We start from the raw sequence: 4772 nt of genomic DNA, 5'->3' as shown, positions 1-4772 counted from the left end.
TTTCCCACAAGGAGAAAACAAAAATCCAAGTATACATCTTGAAGTACAATGCTGGATGTAACAGGATAATGTCTATCGAACACAAGGAAATCCTGTCAATACAACTATGATTCAAATTTATGCACCAATTAATAAGGTTACTGATGCAGAAATTGAAGAATTTGACCAGCATCTTCAGTCTGAAATTGAACAAACATGCAAACAAGATGGACTGGCAACCACTGGCAAATGGAATGCAAAAATTGGAAACACAGAGGAGGAAATGGTAGCTGGGGAAAAATGATCTTGGTGATACTTACCTGGCAGGGGAGACACCATGAGACGAAGGTGGTCTTCCCAGGGCGAGGCTTAGCCATTGCGCTCCGGATGTGCTGACCCCTGCGATTTCCCCAAATGTGGGAAACTCGACTGCATAATTTATGGTAGTGGGGGACTGCGTTCGCGCTCTCCCCTGAAAAAAAAAGAAACCAAGTTAGAGATCAAAGTGGGACAGAAGGAAGGTAAAAGGAAACTGAGGAAAGATATAGGAAGCAAAGCTATAGCTAGAGTTATAAACATAGGCGTGCACTTATGAAAATATATTAATTCACAGAAATGGAGGTATTGACCTATATTTATATGGCAATACATCAGGAAGTGGACTGACTTCGGACCTCTGCTCAAGCCTGGCCTCAACACAAGAACACTTTGTTCTAACCGCCCGGTATTCTGTGATGCTCACCCTCCTGACCCAATCGCTGAAGCCAAAATGCCTGCATAAGCAAATGTGGTGAAGAAAGCGGATGGTGCCTGGCTATAAAAAGATCTAGCGTCGATTAGAGTCTTAAAGGCTTGAATTTAAACAAGTGGCCTTCTAGCAGAGAAGCTACAAGCGCACATGGAAGAAGCACACCAGCCTGTGCGATCATGAGGTGTTGACAGAGTCAGGTAACAGGCACCTGAAGACCCAAAACAACAACAAAACATACTGTTGAGAATGAGGGAGGTCAGAAAAGAGACCCCAAACCCATCTGCAGACAATTTGACATCCCCTCACAGAAGGGTCACAAGGAAGGCATGAGTCAACCAGGGTGCAGTATAGCACCGATGAAACACACAATATTCCTCTGGTTCTTTGAGGCTTTCTTGCCTCCCACTATCATGACCTAGTCCTGCCTTTCAGTTCTGGCTAGACCAGAGCATGTGCACTGGTACTGATAAGAGCTCAGGACACACAGAATCCAGGTCAGATAAACCTTCAGGAACAGAATTGGGATAGCGATTCCAGGAAGGGAGGGGGAAGGTGGAGGAGAAGGGAAGGAAGGGAGACCGGATTGCAATGGTCGACGCACAACCCCCCACCCACCCTGGGGACAAACAACAGAAACATGTGTGAAGGGAAACAGTGGTCGGTGCAAGATATGAAAGTAATAATAATTTATAATTTATCAAGGGTTCATGAGGGTGGGGGAAGGAGGGAAAAACGAGGAACTGATACGAAAGGCTCAAATAGAGAATAAATGGTTAAAGATGATGATGGCAATATACATACAAATATGGTATAGATTTTTATAAGAGCTGTAAGAGCCCCAATAAAATGACTATAAAAATAAATCAGTTAATAAAGTGAGTTTCTTGCAGACAGCATGCACTTAGATGTTGTTTTTGTAGCCAGTCTAACATTTTATTCATTTGTTTAGGATTTGTGTATTTAATGTAATTATTGGTATAGTTTTACTAAAATATACCATCTAGCATTTGTTTTCTATTTTTTTCTGTCCTGTGGTTTTTTTCTCTCTTGGGATTGAGTGTTTTTTTGTTGTTGTTTTGTTTTGTTTTTGTTGAAAATGTTCATTTCTTCAGATGAAAGACTAGTGATGGACAGAGGTAGGGAGAGAGCAGGAAGTTTCATTTAGCATTTAGAAATGAAAGTTCGGAAAAGATAAGTAAGTTAGACAGCATCACACAGACTGCTATTGACAAAGCAGAACTGGAAACTCAACCTCTTGATTCTCAGGGCCAAGTGGTTCTACTAACCACGGTCCCTCTCGTCCACTCAGTTTTATTCCCTACTCAAAGTTCAGCTGAAGTTTCCACCATTTGATATTGCTCATGCTGCTACTTCATAGGCCCTGAACAATTCACATACATATGTTTAACACAAGTTTGCATTTAATTAAAAAAAGTAATTAAAAATAAAACACCCCCCAAACTAAGTGTATTACTCTATGTTTATCCTTACTTTTCCTCCTTCTTTTTTTAAAAAAATCATTTTATTGGGGGCTCATGCAACTCTTGTTTTTGTTTCTTTGGTGTTTTACCAACTCCATTTATCTCCCGCAGAAAACGGTGCAGAGGTCAGATTTGACCCCTCTGGCTACAAGACAGGTGTGATATGCCTGCACCCTCAATCTTTCTTCACCTGTTCTGACAGCAAGCGTTCCTCCCCCTGCACTCTACTTCTCTTCTTGTTAATTCATTGAAGTAGCCCCACAGAACTCACAGACAAAACTCAGTCATGGGGGTTTATTAGAGAGATTAAGGTTACCACAAGTGCTAAACAGTCAAGATGGTGTCATTGGCCATAGCAACACTTCTCGTCAGCCAGCGGTCCGGTCTCTTTCTGATCCTCAGCTACTCAGATGCCAACCTACCGCTTGGCTACAAAATCTCAGGCTCCTTAGTTCTGTGCCATGGTCTCTGGCCTGGCGCCTTTGCTCTGTCCCGTGACCTCTGTGCCTCAGCTGCTCTTGCCTCTGGTCTCAGAGTCCACCACTTCAAACATGCTCCTTGGGTTGGTCTCCTTCCAATAATGCTGGGCTTTCCCTTTGTGTTCCTGCTGTTTTAAAATATCATTTTCTTGGGGGCTCCTACAGCTCTTCTCACAATCCATACATATATCCATCTTGTGAAACACATCTGTACATATGCTGCCATCATCTTTTTCAAAACATCTTTCTTCTACTTGAGCTCCTGGAATCAGCTCCTCATTTTCCTCCTCTCTCTCCCACCCTCCCTCCCCTATGCCCCCTTGATAATTTTTTTAAAAAATCACTTTATTGGGGCTCATACATCTCATCATAATCTATACATACATAAATTGTGTAAAGCACATTTGTACATTCATTACCTTCATCATCCTCAACGCATTTGCTCTCTACCTAAGCCCCTGGTATCAGCTCCTCATTTCCCCCCTTCCCTCCCCACAACCCCTCCCTCACAAACCTTTGATAATTTATAAATTATTATTATTATGTCATATCTTACACTGTCTGATGTCTCCCTTGACCCACTTTTCTGTGGTCCGTCCCCCAGAGAGGAGGTTATGTGTGTACATCCTTTTAATCGGTTCTCTCTTTCTACCCCACCTTCCCTCCACCCTCCCAGCATTGCCACTCTCACCACTGGTCCTGGAGGGATCATCCACCCTGGATTCCCTGTGTTTCCAGTTCCTATCTGTGTCAGTGTACATCCTCTGGTCTAGCCAGATTTGTAAGGTAGAATTGGGATCATGGTAGTGAGGGAGGGAAAGCATTTAGGAACTAGAGGAAAGTTGTATGTTTTGTCATTGCTACACTGCACCCTGACTGGTTCATCTTCTCCCCGAGACCCTTCTGTAAAGGGTTGTCCAGTTGCCTACAGATGTGTTTTGGGTCCTCACCCCTCACTCCCCCTCATTGAAAATGATATGATTTATTTTTTGATACCTGATACCTCATCCCTTTGACACCTTGTGATCACACAGGTTGGAGTGCTTCTTCCATGTGGGCTTTGTTGCTTCTCAGCTAGATGGCCGCTTGTTTACCTTCAAGTCTTTAAAACCTTAGATGCTATATCTTTTGAGAGCCAGTCTCCAACAGCTTTCTTTACCACATTTGCTTATGCACCCATCCCCCTTGATAATTTATAAATTTTTTTTCATGTCTTATACCGACTGGTGTCTCATTTCACCCACTTTTCTGTTGTTCATTCCCCTGGAATGGGGGGAGTAAAGAGGAACTGGGGTAGCTTTTTTATACCCAGAGGAATAGTTTTGATGGGAGGGTTGTCTTAGCTTTTCTGCAGACTATACCCCCAGGAAAACAAGATGTGAACCAAGCCACCACCCTCTAGGAAAGTGGAGACTTAATCCTACTTCAGTCCTGTCCATCAGCATAGCCCAGATCTCCCTCCTAAATGGGATTATAGACACAAGCACAGAGGTCAGAATTTATCATCACAGAAGGGACTACGGCTGGCAGGGCCATATTAATTGACTAAATCTCTCCAATATTGTCTTATTATTTATACTTTTCTCAAAACTAGTTGTGTTTTTCATAGGGTTTATAATATGCTTCTTTAAGTAAACATAGTCCATCATCAAATAGTATTATACCACTTAACATGTAGCATAAGAACCTTACAACTTGTACTTCCAACGCCTCCTTCTACCCTTTGTGCCTTGGCTGTCATATTTTACCTTTACACAACCTATCAACACAAATACGTTGACATTGTACTTTAGGCAAAGAACAATTATATTTATGCTTGTGTATGTCAAAGTTTTTCACTTCTTGTATTTATTATAACATAAAACAGTATATTTTATTCTTTTTATTATTTGTTGGTTATTGTTGCTAAGTCTATGCACAGTAAAATATAATCATTCAAAACCAATCTGAAAATTTCTGCATATATAATTCAGTGACATTGGTTACATTCTTCAAATTATGCGGTCACCCTTACTTTCCTTTTCAGGTTATGCCTCCCTCTTAAACATAAAGTCACTGACCCTACAATTCCTATCTAATCTT

At 41.6% G+C, this 4772-nt stretch overlaps 1 non-coding gene across 1 annotated transcript; it reads left to right on the top strand.

Moving 5' to 3' along the window:
* The first annotated feature begins 291 nt into the window (after positions 1-291).
* On the top strand, positions 292-454 carry LOC142447652 (U1 spliceosomal RNA). The gene has a single exon (XR_012784317.1). It is a non-coding gene; the product is annotated as a U1 spliceosomal RNA (small nuclear RNA).
* The last annotated feature ends 4318 nt before the right edge of the window (positions 455-4772 follow it).

This window comes from Tenrec ecaudatus, chromosome 4, assembly GCF_050624435.1.
Source record: "Tenrec ecaudatus isolate mTenEca1 chromosome 4, mTenEca1.hap1, whole genome shotgun sequence".
Lineage (NCBI taxonomy): Eukaryota > Metazoa > Chordata > Mammalia > Afrosoricida > Tenrecidae > Tenrec > Tenrec ecaudatus.
The sequence above is the reverse complement of the archived record's forward strand: the minus strand, read 5'-3'. Positions and strand labels throughout refer to the sequence as shown.